Below are 23,869 nucleotides of genomic sequence, written 5' to 3' on the forward strand. Positions count from 1 at the left end.
TCCCCGATGGAAGAATGAAATCGGTTATAAATTTGATTTGCTAACGCATGAAATCTCTAACTACCATTATGTTTTATCTTCTAGCCAACTAATGACTTTATTTAATACTTGTTTGACACTATGATTTCTTTGCTACTATGAGAAATCACAATTTTCACTTTATTTTTATCTTAATAGTTTATTTTAATGTAATTATGATTTTGACAAAAGAGTATTAACATGAATTACGCCTTAATAAGAAGTAGAACTAATATGAATAAAAAATAAAATTTAGAATTAAAAAAACATACCTTTAATTCACTTGTAATCGATACGAAGTTTTGTCTCATATTTCACATAAATATTTCTTTATCTGCACAAACATATTAAAGAATCAATCAATAACGATTTATTTATGAAGGAAAATACAAATAATAAAAGATTATGAAAAAATCATTTTAGAAGTTAAAGGATCTTCAATTTTGTTAAGCCTAATTTACAACAACAACAAAAAAAGAAGAACTTATTTTGAAGGTAAATTTAAACTAACAAACAAAAAAAGGCATCAAACATAGAAGCTTAAAACCCCAGACGAACTTATTTGAAATCAAAAGGAAATGTTGAAAAAGGTTAAAAAAGAATTTAATGTGATTCTTTACATATATTATTTTAGGGATGTTAATTTATTTTCATATATTTTAGGATTCATAAATATTTTAGGATTCATATATTTTATGTAGTTTAGGATTCTTAATCTTTCTATAGATTTATTTTATCAGGATTTTTCCATATATTGAAGGAAATAGGTGAAAAGTCGATTTTGTCTATTGCAAAGTGTTTTAATGAAGGAAAAAGGTTCGAATCACTTTTCTAAGGGTCTTCACACTTTCTCTCTCTATATATATATAAAGGAGACACTTAGACAAAATAAGGTCTCCATTCTCATTTTCCCCTTTTTTTGAATTTTTCTCATTTTTTTCATTATTTAATTAATTTAAATAAATTCTATCATAGTTACATTTAACACATCTAATCATATCTCATGGGTTACAAAAAATCTTTCAACTTTTTACATTCCATGCTTAAATAATATGCCTTTTCACCTCCCTTATATTTAATATTTATAGTCTAACCATTCGATAAATAATAATCTAGTATGGATTTGATGGATGCTCGGTTTTATTTTCTCCAAGTCTTAAGAAATAAAATTATCGTGTTGAGAATAATGGTGAAAGCACTTGCACTTCGTCATACATATGCTCACATAGTCATTTTCAGCATAAAAAAATAGATATAGTTTCAAGAAAAAATTACAAGTTTCATTCATCATATTGTAGTTTGAAGGCTTTTTGCAATGTCCAAAATATTGTAAACATCTTTTGATTCTTAAAATCATATTCCAAATCAACACATTGAAAGTTATAGATTTCACTCTGAAGAAGTGTTTTCCTTCTCTTTTATTTCCAACATCTTCGTTTTAATTTAATTTAGTGTAATTGTCCAATTGTTAGAACTCTTAAAGTTCTTTATTTTGTTTCTTTTGTACGTGTTTCTTATAAGTTATGATTCTTAAAATATGAGAAATATTCATTATTAAGGATCATATTTATTATTTTTCTCATTTTTTCCTCTTATTAATGTGGTTTGGACAGGGTGACTCAAGTAAATTCATGGCTTAAGACAAAACTCAAACGGAGGCCTTACGTTTTTAAGAAAAAATAATTATTTTTATAATGTCTATTCTTTAAATTATAGAATACTATTTATTTTTTTAATTAGTAATATAGTCAATGCATTAAAATTTTTTTACTATATCAAACTCCTAAATTTTTTCATATAACAAGTTTTTTTTTATAAACAATATTTAATATATTCCTTAAAATTTATAATTTATTATTACTAAAAAAAATGAGGTCCCTCAAATTTTGGGGGCCTTAGAAGGCAGCCTTTCCTCCGAAAGGGTGGAGTCGCCCCTGGGCTTGGAACATCTTTTTAATCGAGCATAGTATTTATTTTCTCTTTTATTTTTAGTTTTTTGCTATATTATTGTAATAAAGTTATAAATATCAGTCAACATTTTCTTTCTCTCCCTAATATTTATTTTTTAAATATATTTTAATAATTTATTTATGTGTTCTTTAATAAATCGAATTTTATCCGTCTCCTAGGAGTTTTTCACTTATTAGGGACAAATAGTTACGCTAAGTGAACTTTGTTAATTTTTATTATTTTGTTCTTTTTTCCTTTCATATATAATTTATTACTCTTTGTTGTTTTGTTCAAACTCTATATTTGAAACATAGTATAGAAGTAGTAAAAAAGTGTTGTGTCACTTTTCTTGATCAAAAAACATCACTATCTTTTTTTTTCTGCCTTTTTAATTACTTTGAACTCAAAAAATTAAATATAATATTCATAATTAATGAAATCGTATCGAAAATAATTTTACAATTACAATCTGGTATGACTGAATGAAATTGTTATAATAACATGTGTCCTTTCTCATTTTTATCTTTTTACGTTGTTCAAAATGAAAATTCAAAAATTGCAACGTGCCAAGAATGAGTGTTATCCTTTCATATTCATTGTGTTTTTTTTTTTTGTGTATGTTTTGTTATGTAAAGTGTAAATGCAATGCTACTGTAACTCTCTTAAGTTTTAATGACCAGCCTCTCTTCATGATTATCGCAATAGCTCATTTACTTTTGCTTCTATATCTTACATCAGCCTTGACCACGTAATTCATGCATGAGGCTACTACATTTTAATTAGTAAGAAATTCAAATTTAAATATAAAGCAAGATTAAATTTATTGGAGTGAAATGAAAAACAAGAGAAAGATAAATAAATATGACAAAAATGCACCTTAGAAAGAGAAAACGAAAGAAAATTAAATATAGAAAAGAAAGGGACTTTAAGAAAAAAGAAATAAATAGTGTTAATGAGCATGAGAAAAATGAAACTTCCAAAAGAAAAATGAAAAAAAAATAGAAGGGAAAAAGAAAAAATTCTAGAAATAGAAATAAATATTTAGTAGTACTAAATGAGTATATTTAATCTTGTGCATAATCTATCACATCAATAAATAAGACATAAATTTATAAATATTTAAATTGAAGTGTGAACTATCAAACAAAAGAAGAAAAAATGATGGGAGTAACTAAAAGAAGAAAATAATAAAATAAAATATTATTTTATTATATAATAAATAATTAGTGATTATTAAATGACTAAATTAATAATAATGACTTTTGCTTATCTAAATCGAAAAACTGACAGATAAATTTATATGAATCACCCCAAATTTTGAAGCACTCTCTCTCTCTCTCTATATATACATACACACACACACACACACACACACACACACACATATATATATATATATATATATATATCTTTCGTTGGTTTTTGAAAATAATATATGCCGTATATGAAACTGAAATTTTTATAATTTCACACTTTCTGAATATAGACCCATCAGTTTGAGCAACTTCACTAACAAAGTCATTTCTAAACTAATCTACCTCAGACTAGCCCCCATCCTTCCCTCTCTTATTTCGAGCAACTAGTCAGGCTTTGTGAGAGGCAGAAATATTGTAGAAAACATTATGCTTGCCTCAGAGATTAGTGGTGGCTTTAAGAAACTAGTTGTGGGAAATGTAGTTATCAAACTTAACATGGCTAAGGCCTATGACAGGGTGTCCTGGTCATACACTTGCTTAGTTTTTAGAAGATTTGGATTTGGTGAAGCAATTATTGACATGATTTGGAGGACACTGTCAAACAATTGGTACTCAGTGCTGGTGAATGGTACCAGACATGACTTTTTTCGCACTACAAGAGGACTAAAACAAGGTGATTCTCTCTCCCCTGCTCTATTCATCCTTGGGGATGAAGTTCTATCAAGAACATTAAATAATCTACACCATCATTCTCAATAGTATGATTTTCACATGGAATGGAAATGATCTCAAATAAATCATCTCAGCTTTGCTAATGACATTATGATATTCACTACTGGAAGGAGAATTACACTAAGATTGATTATGAAGACATTGACATCCTATGAAGAAGTATCTGGTTAACTCATCAACAAGGACAAGAGCCATTATCTGTTGTCAGATCAAGATTTTTCCTGCACTATCTCAAGGATCAAAGATGAAATCGGTTTTCAACAAAAGCACAGCCCCATTACAAACCTTAGTTGTACAATTTATATTGGAAGGCAAATAATCAGTCATTATACTGAATTGGTCAGCAAAGTAGCTTCCAGAAAAAAAGGTTGCTACTCTAGACTTCTTAGCTATGGAGGTAGAACTGTTTTGGTGAAGCATGTTCTTCAATCAATCACCATCCATATCCTCTCATTATGTATCCCCCAAGACTATTTTAAAACAGCTCTTGTGTATGTTTGCTGATTTCTCTTGGGGATGGAAAGACAACAAGAAGAAATATCACTGGGCATCTTGGAGATTTCTTTGATTCCCGGTTACTGAAGGAGGAATTAGCATTAGACATATTTCTAAAACATGTAAAGCTATGCAACTAAAGAAATGGTGGGTGTTTAGAACCATAAATACTCTTTAGAGTAATTTTCTGCAAGCCAAGTACTGCCAGAGAGTAAATGCTGTGGCCAGGAAAGGGTTTAATGGTCAATCTCTTGTATGGAAATACATGATGAGGAACAAAAGGGAAGCTAAAAAATATATAATATGGAGAATTAAATTAGGTACATGTTATTTTTGGTGGGATAACTGGTCTTGTCTGGGGCCTCTGTACAACTACAGAACTGATGGAGTAAGATCAAACAATGACAAGGTTGCAACTTTGCTGACAGATGGTGCCTGGAATACTCAAAAACTAGCTACAATAATTCCCCCCATTTACTACAAACGATTCTCAGAGTTTCCTTCCACTTTCATGATGGGGTCCTGACTCCCCAATTTGGACACTGAATGCATATGGTGAATTTATCTGTTCCTCTGATTGGGGTTTAATAAGAGAACACATAGAAGCAATAAGGATGAACACATACAGCTGGAATAGACTAATTCTATTTAAATGCTCTTCCTTCTATGGAGAGCTCTAAGAAGGAAATTTCCTACAAATTAAAGCCTCAGCCAATTTGGCATACCCCCTGCTATTTGTGGGTGTTGTTCTACTTTTGAATGGTATAACATTTCGCATATCTTTGTTAATGGATCATTTTGCAAACCACATCTGGAAATATTTCTCATCATCTATAGGGATTACTCATGACACAACTTCACTCAGAATCCTGGTGCTGAAATGATAGAACGCTAGGTCTATTAATAGTGCTCATAAACTAGTGAACCAGGCTCTTCCAATTATTATTTGTTAGAGCTTGTGGAAAAACAAATGTGTTGTGAAGTATTGTGGAAAAAGTCCCAATTATCTGGGGTAAAATTCTTGATTTAAAAGGACATCTCTCAATTATTATGTACTACCTTCCCTTACATTCTCTGGCCTGCTGGATGGAATAAATTGATTTCATATGTTGAGAAGTACAGATAGGAAACAAAACTTACAACTGTGTACAGGTCTAAGCCCCTAGATAATATGGTCAAGCTGAACTCCGATGGAAGTACACTCAATAACCCTGGAAAGATTGGAGCAGAGGGTGTTATTAGAGACCACAATGGTGATCTCATATATGTTTATGCTACACTCTTGGGACATGGAACCAACAACCAAGCAGAGGTAGAGGCTGCTATATGGGGTCTCTCTTGGTATACAATAGGTTATTCTGGAGGTGGACTCTGAATTCCTGGTTAGATGGATAAGAGAACAAATACCAACCCCTTGGTATCTACAAACTTTAGTGGAGTCATTACGAAAGATCATATCACAGTTCCAACTGTGCATTTGCAGACATGTATACAGGAAAACCAAATTTGTAGAAGATGCCTTATTAAAGGTTAGTCACCAATCAAAACATCCTTAACATTACTTTAATTGCAGTCAAATTCTCTCAGAAGTAGCAGGTTACTTTTAGCTGGATAAGATTAGCATGCCAAGTTTCAGGAGAAGGAAATTGTGCAAGCTTCAAGAACCATCTTAGAGCATGGAAAAAAACTAAAAAACAGACTTATTATGTACTAATATAGATAGACAAAATTCTTTGTATATTACTAACCATTGTATTAGGTTCATACATTTCTCTGTTGTCACAGAAGTTGAGGTCAGGTCTATGCCCCCCTCTATGTATAGTTTTCTTTATAATTAATGATAAAACCTGGGGTGATGCTCAACCCCTAAAATTTGGGGGAAACATATAATTTCACTAGTACATTATAATAAAAAAATAATTATCCATAAAATTAATTATTAATACATTTTTCATGAACGTACGAAGCGCGGCACGATTCCCTAGTTAGTTTAATATAATGCTCAAAAGTTTCCCTTTGCTTGTCCAAACTTATGACATTTCTCTAACAAAGTGCGCAACTTAATTAGCAGTCTGTTAAAAACCATATAAATCTTTATTTCTTTGATGTTGGGTATAATATTATCCTTTTAATCAATATTATCCTGTATTAGTAGAATATAATGTTAACATATTTAAGTTGTACATATAGTTGGAATAGTTTTGGAAACAGACCCTGCAAAAATGTAAGGTGGAGCTGCGTACAATAGATTCTTATGATCAAATTCTTTTTCAGATCCTACACATAGCGATAACTTAGTGCACCAGACTGCCCCTTTTAGTTAGGGTAAGAAATTTTATACTATTAGGTGAATTTTACCTCTAATGTGTAATTTGTTTCATTTTTAAAATTATAAATTTCACATTTCAAAGAGATTTACGTATAAGTATATTATTTTGCACTGCCTCGATACCAAGAATCTCACTACTAAAAAATCACTTTTTTCTCTTTTGAAATTTCCTATGAAAATATCTTAATATTTTGATTAAATTAATAATGATTTTAAATGGGGTGCTACCTCTGAGAAGAGAGAACTGCAAGTGTCAATACAAAGAAATGCTCGATTTGTGGGAATATTTTATCAATTTGCAGTCATTTTTGACCCCCATAATTTGGATTGTGGAGGTTTTTAAAAATGCTACAATTACCAATGCCACGAGCATATTTGTGGTGAGTTTAAGAAACCTCCACGGCGACTGCCACAAAATTATTTTTTAATTTGTGAAGATTTTTAAAATCAATTTATGGGTGTTTACAACCTCCATAATATAATTTTAGTAATTTAAAAAATTAAATTTTCATGGGTTCAAAATTACCACGATATCATTTTCAAGTTCGCATAATCTAATCCGTGGAGATTTATGACCGCGACAATTTATTATTTTTCTAATTAAAAATATAGATATTTAATTTGCACCAAGCCTTTGTAATAATACATATAAACACTTTACGTAATGTTAAATGTAAGTCAAATTCCATTAAACAAATTCATAATAAAAAGCATTACAAGTATAATAACTTGAATGCTCCAACTTTAAATCCTTAAAATCTAAAATAATCCCATATACAATAAACAGGAAAAGTACTATGCATTTGTTAGTAGCTTGAGTTAGTGTTACCATATATATCTTAATTCAAGTTGAAGTAAGTCCAATCTTCATCACCATTATTCTAAACCATGAAAATTTTAAAGTGATTAGAAAAGCGGTAATGCTAGAAAATAAACATACAACAATAGAAGAAAGAAAAATACCAAACTAATGCTTGAAACTCAAATTGTAATGTGAATCCTAAAACCCATATGAAAAGAATTACCTTTACATTCATAGAAATATTAAAATCCAATACTTACGTTATATTGCTTTGCGAATTTTACTTTGTTAAACCTACAAAAGAAGAAGTCAATTTGTTAGAAGCCGAAATGAGTTGAATCACCATGAATTTTGTGCGGTTGAAAACCCTAATGTGAAAGAGAGATAAGAATGAAAGGAAAGTAGAAAAGATGTTTTTATTTTTGTATATTCTATAAACTGTCCAAACACATCCGTATTTACAATGTGTAAGAACAACAACAAAATGTACAAATAGGCAAATATACAAATAGGCTTTTATTATTCAACTTGGGCTTGTGTTAGGCAACCCAATATCAATGTCAAAATCCTCCCCCCCCCCCCCCCCCCCCAAGCTAGAAGGGGAGTGACTGATAGCTTGGATAGTAGATCATGATGGACAGTTCCTGAAAGGGATTTGCTCATAATTTCAGCGAACTAATCTGCAGAACGAAGAAACTAAAGGAAAATCAAACCATTAGATAAATAGTCACAAACAAAATGGCAATCAAGATCGATATATTTAGTTCATTCATGAAATACAGGATTATCATTGTGAATTACAATTTTAAAATCACAAAACACTAGAATATAAGAGTAAATATGAAGATCAATTTCACTAAGAAGATGCTTCAACCTGATAATTCAGAAACAACCTTGTGGAGGCCCTATATTTAACCTCCGCGGATGATAATGAAATAGTAGATTTTTTCTTGATCTTCTAAGAAATAGGACTACCAACCAAAGTAATATAAAACCAGTAACCAACTTGTAAGAGTTCGCACAACTAGCCTAATCCGAGTTTGGGTATGCAGCAATTGAAAAAATCACTTGAATGATAATAAGATACCTTGCGAGAATTGAGAAGATACTAAAGTACATGTATAGCAACAACATATGAGGAACTTGAGGTTTTTGTAAGAATTGACTCAAGTATTGTAGAGAAAAGGAAATGTCAGGTCGAGTATGTTGTAAAAAATTGAATTTTCCAATAACACGCCGATATAAAGTAGTATCAATGAAAGGAACAGTCATGTCAACAAGCAGCTTAACAGAAGTGTCAAGAGGTGTGAAAATAGAACTGTAGTTAGAACAACGAAATTCATTAAGAGGATTAGAAGTGTATTGACGTTGACTGATCAAATAATCAGCAGGTGTAGTTTTAATTTCTAGCACTAAAATAGAATGAATGTACCCCAAATCCTTAATCTTAAACTCATTATTGAGAAAAGATTTGAGAGCAGTCAGTTGAGATTGTAAAATGCCATCAATATAAACTACAATAATAATGAGAGAATCAGAAGACCTCTTTGTGAAAAGAGAATAATCATTCTTACTATAAGAAAACCCCTTGGACAATAAAGCCTCTAATAAGCGAGACAACCACTGACGTAAAGTCCATTTAAGCCCATAAAGACTCTTTTTGAGTCGATAAACTCGAGGTTCAGGAAAAGATATAGAAAAAGAAGGCCCAAGAAAATTTTCATGTAAACCTCCTCATCAAGGTTATCACGGGGGAAAACATTGTTAACGTTAACTTAGAAAATGGTCCAACCCCTTTTAATGAACAAAAACAAAAGACATTTGATAGTGGTGAGCTTTAAAATAGGGGAAAAGGTCTCATTGTAATCAATGCCTTCTTTTTATTGTCCCCATGTATGATAAGTTTGGATTTATATCTCTAAGTTGAGCCACTAGACTTGTGTTTGATTTTGTAGGCCCATTTATATGAAATTACCTTTTTGTGAGGTGGAAGAAAAACAATGTCCCAAATTTGATTGGCCTCAAAAGCTTGAAACTCTTTCAATATTATTTCTTTCCAAGTAGGGTTTGAGGTATTTTGTTGATAAAATTGAGGTTCATGTATGGACTTCATTATTGGATGACTGAGGAGCAGTAGAAACAAAGGCACAGAAGACTAAATTATAGATATAATCAACAAAATATGAAGGCTTATGGGTGATTTTGATAGATTTCCTAGTGAGAATATAAGAAGCATAACTAGAGGAGATAGAGAATGATAAAAGAAGGAGGATGTGTAACAACAATAAGAGAAATAAGAGAAGGTATAGTAAGAGGTAGAGATGGAATGGAGGTAGAAGGAGGAGAGATAGATGTGGTGGTAGGGATAATGTCAATAAAAGATGGTTAGGTAATAGGAGACGATTTAAGAAAATCAGGATTATGGTATGAAAATATATGTTCATGAAAGATAACATCTCTAGAGTAAAAAATAGAATGTGAATGAAGATCTAAAAATTTGTATGATTTCTTATTGGAAGGATAACCAAGAAATATAACAAAAATAGATTTGGATTAAAATTTATCCCTACTTGTCTTAGGAGAAGCAACATAACAAATACAACTTAATAATTTAAGATGACTGTATAAGAAAGGAGAGCCATATAATTTCGCAATAGAGGATAAATTGTGTAGAGCGAAAAAGGGTAATCTGTTAATAAAATAAGTTATTGTTAAAACACATTTACCCCAATATTTCTTAGGAAGGTTAGAATGAAAGAGGAGTGATATAGACACTTCAAGTTGATACATGTGTTTTCTCTCAACAACTCTATCTTGTTGAGGAGTCTGGGGAATAGAAGTCTAATGAAGTATTCCATGATCATTAAAAAATTACTTACAAAGGTGATTACCCTACAATTCAAGAGCATTATTTGTTAAAAGTCTGAATGGTCCTTTGGAAATGAGTCTGTACCATGTTCACAAAAGCTTTTTAAATAGAAAAGGCATTGGTTTTACATGACATTAAATGTGTCTAAGTAACTTTAGTAAAATCATTGACAAAAGTTAAGAAGTCCGTGTAATTGTTATAGATTTTGGTGTTGTTAGGCTCCCATATGTCAATATATACCAATTGAAATGAGAGAGTTGGCTTAATTGAACTCACGGTAATTGAGGACCTTTATTGTCTATCCATAGGACAAATTGAATAAAAAAATTGATAATTAAGAGATAGTAAATGACCTAGTCTTTGATGCCAAAAGATGTTTATTTTATTAGCAACTGAAATATGTACAAGGGATGCAATATTTGAAACACAAGGATCACTATTAGTAGTAGATGAAACACAAGCACTAGATGAACAATGAATAGAAGACTCAACAGAATCACATATGGTAAATGAAAAATTACAAAAAATTCTAAAAACAGGTAAATCATGAGTAGAGAAACTGGATGATGATAAAATAGAGTGATCTTGATAGAGAAAATATAGACTATTACCAGCTTTATCAATTTACAGATGCCTCTTTAGAAAAGGGCCCTGTAAAAAGCAAGCAGAAATGGCAAGAATAGTTGAACATTGAAGTTGTACAAGCAATTTGTGGATGAAAAATAGATTAAAGTGAAAAAAAGGGACAAAAAGTACATTGTACAAAGTTAAATCATGTCTAAATCTAAAGAAACCGATGGATATAACTTTTACTTTGTATCCATTTGATAAGGTTATTACACATAGAGTGGATAAGGGTTGTATACTATGTAAGAGATTTTTGTGTGGGTCATATGGTTAGTTTCCCCTGAGTCTAAGATACAAAGACTACAACTACCTAGAAGAGAAGCAATACATATATATGAATCAATATCATTAACAATAGAGTTGCTAAACAAACCTACAAAAGCACTGAAAGAAACATTTTAATCAAATGTTCCTTTAGATGAAAAAGATTGGTATTGTAGGATTAGGAGATATTCATAGTGCTAATATTGATCATTGTTGAAACCAATGAGAATAAAAGGCAAAGATCTAGGTTTAGATGCAGATTTTGCATTTTGTACACATGATGCAGAAACTTTCTTATTCTTAGTGAATTAAAATCTGTTGGGAACTCATGAAGTCTGTAACAATCATCAATAACAAAATCAAGTCTTCTACAATACTTATAGAGGTCATTAGCATTAGTACTAGAATTGCCTTTTTTGGAATCAAACTGAATCCGCTAATTATAATCAGTGTGTCATTTTCTCGAGTCAAAAGAAACTCTCTGATTGTAATCAATCTAATTCTTTCACCTATAAGGGTTAGAATAACTGGTAGATGCTAAGGAAAAAGCAGAATCATTGTAAAATCTTAGAATATGAGGTGAATATTCCTTTTGATATATCATATGGTAACATCGAGTAGGCCCTACTGATAGATAGCAAGGGAGATATCATCAAGATGTTGGTTATAAGATGAATAACATTCACTTGAACCACTTAAAAACTAAAATAGTTCTTTCTCTTCAAGTAATTTTGAGCACCGCATGTATAGTTAGGGCCTACATAAGAAGTATGAAGTTTATCCAATAAACTTCATAATTTGGTAAAATAGGTGGCTATATCCAAAGAACACTAAGTGGTAGAACTAATTTCTCATTGGATTTGAATGTATTTAAAACCATTTGATTTTCCAAAATGTTTATTGAGGTCCTGCCAAATATCTTTGGCAGTAGTATATCCTATCAGACTAAGCTCAATATTCTTAGATAATGAATTTGTTATCCAGGCTATTAACATGTCATTGCATTGTTACCATTCCAAATATATGATAAAAATTTTATCGACTGAGGAATTCTCCTAGTGATGATCCCTAGCTTGTTTTTGGATGAAAGAGCCACAAACATGTTTCTTCTCCAAGCAACGAAATAATTTCCGTTAAAATAAGGAGAAACTAAATGAGTATTAGGGTAATCAGATGGCAGAATATAAAATGGATGAGAAGTATCGATAGATAAAGGGGTAAAGCCGTTGGAGAGAGAGGTAGTGGTATTATCTGCCATAACAACCAGCTGAACTAGCCAAAATAGCAGTATACAGGAGTTCAATACCAGGAGATAGAAAAAATGTTACCATTCTTCTTTGATAGAGCAAAAACATTGTTTAACAAAAAACAATAAAACCTCACTAAAAGAACCAAAAGATGGTGAAAAACCAACGATAACGTAGGAACACCAAATATCTCCAGAGAATACCACCAGAGAAACATCTCGAGGGTAGGATTAGAAGATAGCTGAGAGTGAGAGCTACGCGATTTCGAATTCTTATACTAGGTTAGAAGCTGAAATGAGTCGAATCGCCATGGATTTGTGTGGTTGAAGATCTTAATCTGAAAGAGAGATGAGAGAGAGAAAGGAAAGTGGAAAAGATATTTTTATTTTTGTATATTTTAGAAACTGTCCGAACACACTCATATTTACAATGTGTAAAAACAACAATAAATATACAAATGAGCTTTTATTATTCAAGTTGGGCCTATGTTAGGCGGCCTAGTATCAATGTTAACACAATTAGAAGAAAATCACAGACAAGAAATTTCAAGTTGAAGTAGAAAACATATAAGAAAGGACGAGGGGCGGGGGAGAGAGGAGTAGTTGAGGGGAATGGAATTAGGGAAATAGAAGAAAAATATAGGAGTTTATTTTGGTGTGAGGAGGGAAAAATTGTATTTGACTTGGACTAAATCTTTTGGGGGAAACTTTAGTCTTTAGCAATTATTTTAATTTTTGGGGAGGAAGGTTTTTAACTTTAACAATTTTTCTTGAACTTGGGTAAGAGTATTTCTTTCATAACTATTAGTAATGAAAATATTTTACCTTGAAAATCAAATATTATAAAAGCTTAAATAAAGTTGAATGCATACAAAAATAAATTGAGTATTGATTTGATATCTACATTTTGTTTTAAAGTATAGTCTGGTTCACGACATTGAAACAATCTCTTACAAAAATGTGGAGTAAGATTGTGTATAGTAAATTCTTGTGATTTAGTCCTTCCTCAAACTTTGTACATAGTGAAGCTTAAGTATACTAGATTGTCCTTTCATATATACAAAGAGAAATATAGATTAAAAGTAGGATCCAAATTGTATTTGGCCATGGACATAAAATGGTTCGAGCCAAAATCATATATTAATATTGTGCTACTTAATCTTAAAAGTTGGAATTAGTATTATTAATAAGATAGTAACTATACAATCTAATAATTGCACACTATATTGATAAAGTTGAACAGACAAAGAAAAAATAAAATAAAATTGGATAGTACATTAATAGGTAGAAAGTATAGAATCAAGAACTTACCATCCTATTGAAATGAAGAAGGAGAACAATGTGCATTTGCGTGTATACATATATAATATAAGTTAACTTTAATTTTTATTTTTCAAATATCACGAAAGATTAATTCTATGAAATTGTGGCGATTTTCGAACCTCCTTAGTAAAATTATCACAAGAAAAATTATTTTGTAGGGGTCAGAACAAATGTCAAAAAATAAATTAATAATGGAATTTTGAAAACTCCCATGAATACACTGCTACAAATTGAGCTTTTTGTGTGTGTAGTGTGTGAATTGAATATTTTGACCAAGCCCAAGAAATATACTGAGCTTGGTCTGATCAAGGCTAAACACAACAACACTACCCTTTCTCACTAGTTTGTCCTAGAAACTCTTCTCAAAATCTTCCTCCCTTTGGGTCACTACACTTGTTTAAAAGTACAACTCTAGAACAAGTTAACATTCTATTGACATATACGAGTCCACCACAAATATAGGGACCAGGCCTTCTACACACAAGAATAGGAAATAGATAAGATAAGCATAAAGTGTAAGAGTTAAAGAATTATTGCATACAAGAACACACACAAATGTACGTGATTAAACAAGTAGTAAAGTGACTCTTACGAGCCAAATAACAATCCCACGGAGACTTGATGTTTAGTAAACGATCTAATTCTAGTATTACTATTTAAGTTTAACAAATGTGATTTGCAACTATAAAGAGTTTGAGTTTTGTTTTCTTACAAAATAAATAATAGAAATAACAATGATATGAAACTTGTATTGTAAACAATACATGAAGAAATTCAAGCTTGAGGTATTTACTTCACATTCATGCATAACTATAGTTTCTAGCCCGTGTTTGTGTGTTATCGTGATTATTAATTTATGGGGTTGATAATATAACTTGGGTATGGTCACCTTATAAGACATCTACCCAAATTAGTCTCATGACTACATCGTTGAGAAGGAATATGAGTATCTAATTTGATGCACTAAGTTATCTTTTTGTTTCGTTAATTAATAGAGAGATTTAGGTATATCTCTATCTTAACTGTAAATCATCCTTTAAAAATTAGTATTGAATCAATTAAATATTTGATCCATACTACCTACGTTATTTATTGTGTCCCTTCACCCCTATGGTCATTTATTTTGGGACTTAAACGTATTCGAAAGTTCATGACACTAGAATAGTAAAACAATCATGTTGTAGCCTCAGCCCTAAAAAGAGTGTGTTTATCCACTCATAAGCATACAAAGAATTTCCATAAATGAATTTATAATTTCAAACTACAAGAAAGAAAAGTAAAAGCAGAAAGAAGTAAGTTTGAGCTCCTTGACATCTGCTTCTCCTCTCCAATTCGTGTAGCCTCCAAGAATGTGTGTAAATTTTACTAAGTACTACTTTTATAGCCCAAAATTTCGTTCATAAGTAGCCCCACATGAAACATATACATTAAACCCTTTTCCCTCGACTTAAAATAAGTAGATAACCAAATCCTAGTCGATTTAGGAGTGTATTTTTTTTAATTTGGTGTTGTAGACTGCCCCCACATGTTTTCCACTTTTTTATAGCATTTAAAGATGTTTATATAGCCTCCAACTAGTCTAATGCAAGTCCCATAGTATTTGTATACAAGTGCCACCCATTTCCTACTCAAGCTAGGACTTTTGGACTAACTTTGCCTACTTCTAGGACCTCAGTGCCGTGGAGCTTGTAGGATGGATTGTGGGGTGCGCCACTGATTCTATAGCAGATCTAATCTAGTATCTAAATCCATCATATGGGGTGGTGCATGGCTGGGAAATTTATCTAGGTTGTGCGGCGTGGAGGGGTCAATAACTGGGCACAAGTTTGCCCCATTTTGTCCCTTATCTCCCATCGAACTTGCTTCTTGTTTCATTATCCATTGTAGCTTATTTACAGCTTAAAATTTCATCCAATTCACCTTTTTAACCTCATGCATATTCTCATAACAACCATTAGAGAATATAGTGATGTAATATAATCAAAATCACTCAAAAATAAGCATAACTCAAGCTTGATTTGACAAGTTAACTTGTCTAACCTTGCCTTTGTTGTTTTTACCTAATTCAAATGAACCTTAAACCACATAAACATAAGGACTATCACATAACACTAATATCACTAATTATTCACATAAACACACTAAGTTATTCTCAAAACTAAGTGAAACACACGTAGACAATGACAATTAGGTGTATAAATACACTTAAGATCACCATCCCACACTTATAACTTTGTCCGTCTTTGAATAACTCTTTAGATTAACCACCATCAAGAAAAAATCTATTATCACTACTTGACGTAATACACTCAAGCTTGAACTACAACAACTACATGAATAGCAAGTTCGTCATTATGCATGTCACATTCGAATTAAAAATATATGAATCCTGCTTCAAAATTTCCTAGCCTCAAGAATTAACTCTACAAAGTTGACAAAATCATGCACATTATTCACCAAAGATATCATATTGGTCACCTATCCATCATTAAACATGCTTCCTCACCCAAAAAACTCACTCCTAGTTACTCACAAATGAGCAATTTATAACAAGAATGGGTGCAAGAATCAAATTTTCCTCACTTTCACAAAGAATTAACATGTCACTTGAGGTGAACCATTAGCTTGACCTTTGTGTAGTGCTCCACTAATATTTGAATATCAAAGCTCAAGATCAAGTAGAAATTAGACAATTTAATGTAGGCTAAGGGACGGGTAGAAACAATTCTGGGTAATAATAGTGACTATCTTCTCTAAATGCTTTAATACATCACACTTGATAATAAACTCATCTCCAATCAACCCATTTTCCACCACTTTTATCTTCCTACCTCTCTTTTGTTTTTTCCCATATCTTTAAGCTAGCTTACACATCTTTAGTAGGTAGTATTTGCTAGACACATGATTTATTTTTGATCAATTTTTCTCTTCATTACACTACTCTCTCCCGACTGCATATAAACTTCTTAACACACCAAAAGTATTTTCTTGGGGAATCACTTTCAGTTTTCCTTCTTCAATTAAGCACTCTTTAGCGTGTTAATATTTTATCTAATGCAATTGGAAGTTTTGGATCAAATTATGTAAATAAAAAGAAATGAAATTAGCTACATATAAGTCTGCTAAAGAATAGGCTAAAGGATCAACGGGTCTAGCTAAGGTCATGCAAAAAGGGTTGATAAAGCAAGAATAAAACATGGCCATCAAATAAATGACTATATCATCTCCTAAATTCAACATTTTTTATTTTGCTTTGCAAACACTTCGGGAAAGTTTAAGATGTCAACATGCACATGAAATATAACAAAAACTTTAACACACATGGCACATGTTCAATTCAAGAAGGATTTCTATGGACTCTCAACCAAGCAATTAAAAAAATTCAAAATTAAGTAAACATCACACAAGAGTCAAATAAATGAGCTTAGGTATCTCAAAATAGTTATTAAACTCAGTACATATGCTTCCATATTCAAAATCAACTTGCATCATGTAATCATATATAGCATCTAACAAGAGTATCTCTATTTATTCCTAATAATAAAAAAATTAAAATTATTCCTAAAAATCAAAAAAGATACTAGGTTCAAAGGTCTTTCTCTCAAAAAAATCTAAGAAGAAAAAGAGGGGCGGATGAAATCTACTTCTAATAAGCAGACCCTAACAAAAACTAAAAATAAACAAAAATAATTATTTTTTGTAATTTTTTGTCAAAAACTAAAAAATAATTGAAAATGAAAATTCTACAGGCACTTCACCCTAACATATTGAAAGATTTCCCACTCGCACATAAAATCATACTTTGTCCCTAAAGTATAAATAAAAAATAAGGATTAGGAATACTCCTTGAGGCCTCTAGACTTGGCTAGTAGCATCTTATCCATATGAAGGTCCCCATACTTTATTTTGCCGTGCTCCTTAGCTAAGATCTCAGGTACTCAGACTTCCCTTCAGCCTTTCAATAAAAAAAAGGAAAACTTAAAGATGATACTAAAGAAAAAATAAAAATAACTACCTTAACATGGGTTGCCTCCCAACTAGTGTCTAATTTATTGTAGCGACGCGACTAATATCACAACTTATCATTCACATTCTCTTATTCCTTTTTCTTCATCTTAAGGTCCATCATTTCCTTTCTTTCCGAACTCTCAACTTCTCACTCTCTAGGTATATAACTTTGCTTACACTCACCTTTCAGGATTCGATTCAAGTTTTGCAGATTCAAGCTTATTTATCCACTCGGACAACTCCATAGAAGAGCCAGGAGAGATAATTGAAAGCTTGGTCTCTTCTACTCATAATCATTCATTTCCATCATTGTGATCATGTATAGATATCTGTAGCGTGAGGGTGTGTGGTTCCTTATGCACTCTAAAAATCACCTCTTTATTATTCAATCTTATCTTTAGCATGCCCTCTCACTTCTATCAATGCTCCAACAGAAGCTAAGAATGTATGACCCAATATGAGTGGTACCCTATCATCTTTATCATAATCAAGAACAATAAAGTCAACAATAATAATGAACTTACCAACCTTAGTGAGAACGTCCTTTATAATTTCTTCAAGTACCACTTTTGTTCTGTCTGCCATATGTAGCCTAGATAAGGATGTTCTAGCCTTCCCCAAACCAACAGTATTAAACACTGAAAAGGGTATCAAGTTTATGCTTTCCCCCAAATCACTCATAACTTTAGCAATATCACTTTCACCAATTTGTAAGGAGAGGGTGAAATTGTCAAGGTCCTTGAGCTTTTTGGGAATTTTGCTCATCACCATATAACTGCACTCTTCAGTAAGTGCCACAGTCTCAATATCACCCAGCCTCATTTCATTTGTCACCACATCTTCAAGTACTTAACGTATTGAGGCATTTTTAGAAAACCATCTAACAAAGTAAGGTTAATATGAAGTTCCATGAATATGTTAAAGAACTTCTTAAAACAAGCATCCTCTTTGACTTTTTTAAGCTTTTAAGGGAATAGTGATGGTGGTCTCTCTTGAGATTGCTCAAAAAAAATTTTATTTGGGTACTCAGACTTTTTTTTTATCCGCTTCTTTGGATTTGACTTGTTTTTCTGGCTGCTTAGGTATGCTTAATTTTTCTTGTACCACATTATTTTTTGTTGGAGGTTTATCAACCGAATCTCTACCACTCCTCAAGGTGATTGCTATCACTTGCTTTGGATTTTATGTATCACAAGGCAAACCCCTTTAAAATCTTAAGTTCTGCACTTGAGCTAATTGGCCCATCTGTATCTCTAGATTCTTCTGAGCTAGTTGTTGATTTTTGATTTCTGTATTTATTTGTTCTTAATGGCCAGAATCTTTTTCAAAGTCTCTTCTATAATCCAAGACTGAGTGTTGTTTTGAATACTTTGCTGCTTCTAAGCTCCTGAGGATGGGCCTGATTATTGTCGCACAAATAGTTGGGCTAATTTTGCTAGTTGCGGTCATAGGCATTACCATAGTTAGAAGTAACTCTTTATGCATTGCCTACAAAATTTATAAAATCCAAATTTGATCCATATAAATCTGCATAGTGACCACTACCAACATAAATTTCAAATGAAGTTTGACCCTACTAAATAATATTGACTTGGGATTAAGGTTGATCCATGCTCAACTAGCTGAACTAAGTCATCATTTAATTCTGAAAAGAGGCTAACTGTAAGACCCCGGAAGATCCTATCCCGTTGCAACTCACTCTTGCATACTAAAGGGGTTCAAGACTTAGAAAATTTTACAAAGTGTTAAGACTTAGTCATTTCCAAAGCCTATTAAACTTTGATGATTTTAATTCTGACTTTTTCGGCATTAGAACATTGATTTTTAAGTTGATTCATGATTGGAGTGGTCGACAACATATCTTAGGTAAGTTTTGGATTTTTTAGACGAGGTTTAAGGCTTGTTTGGATGTTCAAATCAGTGAGTCAACGTGATATAGCCACAACACTCCACTTATAGCATTGGTAGGTGCAACACGGTGCGATACCTAACGCATTGACTGAGCGACATGAAACGTCGCTTATCGTGTCACTGGCCACATTCAGTTTAGTTGATTTCAGGTATGTGGGGGTATTTAAGTCATTTTCTCTTACTTTGCCTCACCTATAATACGAGATTAAGGTCCCAAAAGGATTAAATCACTCATATTTTCACAAACTCTCTCAAGAGCAAAACCCTAGATTCTTCAAATCAAAGTTCAAGCTTCAAGAAATCACCAAGAAATCATGAAAACTTACCAGTTAAGGTATATTAAATGTTCATCCATGGGACCTGTTCACCCATGGAGTCCAAGTACCTATTTTTGTGTTCTAAGTCATGAATTCACATGTTTACAATGAATTAATTTCATGAAGCTTTTGAGAATTTCGATTATGCATGATGTTTACAAGTGTTTTTAGTTGGAAAGTAGACTTTACATGCTTGAAGCATGAAATTCCATGTTAAATCCCCTAATGTATGGTTTTAGTGTTATGATTATGTTATTTCCACATGCTTCAATCATTGTCATGCCTAAATTCATGAATTTTAAGTGTTTGATGAAATGCCTAAGAGATGAATTTGAGCAATGACTAGTTATTTTGCTTTTGAAGCTTTGGTATGCTTTTACAGTTAATGTTATCGAGTCCTGAGGGTTATGAATACCCAAAATTTAGCTATTTACTTAGTCTTAGCATTTTTAGAATGGTTTTCAGGCATATATGAGTGTTATTAGTTCGGTCAGTTATCCTATCTGTCAAGTTTAGATTAGTTCAGTATTTTGAGTTAGTTCAGTTGGGAGTAAGATTTAGCACTGAGTAAACTCAGGGATGGGGTCTCACCTGCCAGTTGAGGGTGTGACCTTTAGTAGCAGTCTCTGCATTTAAGAACTACGTAGCCAGTGTAGGTTGAGATGTGTAAGACCTCCCAAAATCCTAAGTTTGATTCAGTCCTATAAAAGCTAATAAGGGGTGCCAGACTTAGAAAAATTCAGCTAAGTGCTCATACTTAGAGTTATTTTAGCCTTCGTAAGTTGGCGATCCTTTTTCATGACCCTTATGACCTTTAAATATTGATTTTTAGGTTAATTCATGATCAGGAATGTCAGTAGGTGTTCTCAAATAAGTTTTGGATATTTTGAACTTCGTTTGTGGCACGTTTGAAAGTCGAAACTAGTGAATCGACACGATCTCAACATGCCGCGTCTCCCATCGCGTATATGAGTATTTTTCCCTAGCTCCCAGTATAAATTCCAATGACCCAATACGGACTCAACGTGATGCGTCAGCCATAGCGTTGCCCTTATTGATGTGACACGTCGGTCTGTGCATCGTTGGGTCAATTTTCAGTCATTAAAAAGTCATGTCCTCAGGGGTATTTGGGTCTTTTTTCCATATCTATCAAATCCAAAACACGAAAATAAACCCTTCTAAGAGCAAAATTCATTCATTCTTTAAAAATTTCTCTCAAGAACAACCCTAGGAGATTTGAATTCAAATTCAAGACTCAAGAAACTCACCGTCAATCTCTCAGAAATCAAGCATTAAGGTCTGTCAAATGTTCATCCCAGGGTCCCTTCCATGCTTGGAGTCCAAGAAGCTTTTTTCAAAACTCTAAGAGTATTGATTTCCTGAATTTCATTTTGGGTTTGATTAAATTCATGATTAATTGAGTTTTTAATCTATGTTTTGTTACAAGTTACATGTGGAGTTATTTGATATATGTATGGAATCATGTGAATCCATGCTAAACCCTTGAAATTATAAATGAGGATTTGAATTATGATGCCTATATGATGTTTAGTGTTATGTGCATGGATTATGTTCTCTAAGTGTTTGATAAATTGCTTATGCGAACAAAGAGCAGAAACAAAATCATGTCATGTTAGTTTATGTGCAAGTTATATCATGCAAGTGTTTGATAGAATGTCTCTATGAATGAGTTATGCTTTTCAAGTTTATGCTATGATTTACTTTCCTTGCTATCGAGTCCTGGGGGTATTCAATACCCAAAAAAGTTGGTTGTTTACCTAGAGCTATGGTAGTTACAGAACAGTCTCAGTAGTGTCAAGAATAGTAGCCTTAGTAATCAGTCATAGTTACAGTCCAGTATTCAGTTCAGACCTCAGTAAATTCAGCTAGTCAACAAAACTCTATAGTATTCCATTAGTTATCAGAATTTAGTAATACACCATCAGTTAACAGAACTCAGTGAACTTTATTCAATTAAGTTTAATGGTACGATCAGTAATAGTTTAGTATAGCCTAGTATAGTTTACAAATCAGTCTAGTGTCTATTCAGTTGGGAGTAGGATTATATACCAAGCGAACCTAGGGATGGGGGCATTCCTGCCAGCATAGGGTTTGACCCTTGATAGCAATACCTACATTAAAGAACTACGTAGCTAGAATATCTTGAGATATCTTCCTGCCAGACTAGGATTGATACATCTCATACGAGTTTTCCTGCCAGCGAGGGTTGACGAAAGAGCTTACTATCAGAGAGGGTTAACTCACAACTTGTCTTTACCCATGGTATGGTACTTACGCTCTTCCAATTGGGGTTATAGGTTGGACCCTAATCTATTCAGAAAGGGGCATGTCGATTAGATGATCCAGTCTGAGTATAGAACTCAATTCAGTTCTACAGAATTAGGACTATCAGATATAGTCTCTCAGTTCAGTATGGAACTCAGCACAGTTCTAAAGAATTAGGACTATCAAATACAGTCATTCAACTATCAGTTATATAGTATCAGTAAACTTAGATATTAGTAAATCAGTAATTCAAAACTCAGTATCTAGTGTTATCATGACCTCAATTACAGTTCAAGTATTTATGATGTACTCTCATTCAGTCATACTCATGTTATTTAGTCAATATTGTTCATGCATATGAACCTATGCATCTCATCCTCCCACACTTAGTATACCAGGATATTCAAAGTACTGACGTATTCCTTTTTTTGCGCTATGATGTCTTATATCATAGGTTCAGATGCACGGGATCCCGATCATACATAGCAGCCTGATCCATCAGCAGTAGACTTAGTGGTGAGTCCTTATAGTTTGAGGACAGATTTATTATTCCAGTATTTTAGTACTCAATTTATTTCAGTAGTCGGAGTTCGTTGGGGACTTGTCCCATCAACTCCTTGTTCAAATAGTGGAGGCTTTTCAGACTAGCGTATTTATAGATAGATGTTTAGTTTTAGTATTGATGTACCGTACATAGTTATTTACAGTTTTGAACCTTATGGAAAATTTCCACTAATTTTTGCATAATTATAATATTATTATCCAGTTATTACCATAGGTACCAGTCATGGGTTAGCTTGTCTTTACCTATGGCATGGTACTTACGCTCTTCCAATTGGGGTTACAGGTTGGACCCCAATCAATTTAGAAAGGGGAATGTCAGTTAGATGATTACCTCCCACAGTCTCAGATTCAGTTCCAGTATCAATATAGAACTCAGTTTAGTTCTGCAGAATCAAGACTGTCAGACACAGTCACTCGGTTCAATACGATCTCAACATAGTTCCAAAGAATCAGGACTATCAAATACACTCATTTAGCTATTATTTATATGGTATTAGTAAACTCAAATATCAGTAACTCAAAACTCAATGTCCAGTGTTATCATGAATTCAATTACAGTTTTCATATTCATGCATGTACTCTCATTCTATCATACTCATGTTATTCAATCAGTATTGTTCATGCATATGAACCCATGCATCTCATCCTACCTCACTTAGCATACTAGTATATTCAAAGTACTGATGCATACTTTTCTTTTATGCTATGATGTCTTATATCATAGGTTTAGACACACGGGTTCCCGATTATACATAGCAGCCCAATCCATCAGTAGCAAGCTTAGTGGTGAGTCATCATAGTTCGAGGATAGATTAATTATTCCAGTATTTTAGTACTTAGTTTATTTCAATAGTCGGAGTTAGTTGGGGACTTGTCCCATCAACTCCTTGTTCAGACAGTAGAGGCTTTTCATATTAGAGTATTTATAGACA

The sequence above is a fragment of the Capsicum annuum genome, chromosome 2 (genome assembly GCF_002878395.1).
Source record: "Capsicum annuum cultivar UCD-10X-F1 chromosome 2, UCD10Xv1.1, whole genome shotgun sequence".
NCBI classification, from domain to species: domain Eukaryota; kingdom Viridiplantae; phylum Streptophyta; class Magnoliopsida; order Solanales; family Solanaceae; genus Capsicum; species Capsicum annuum.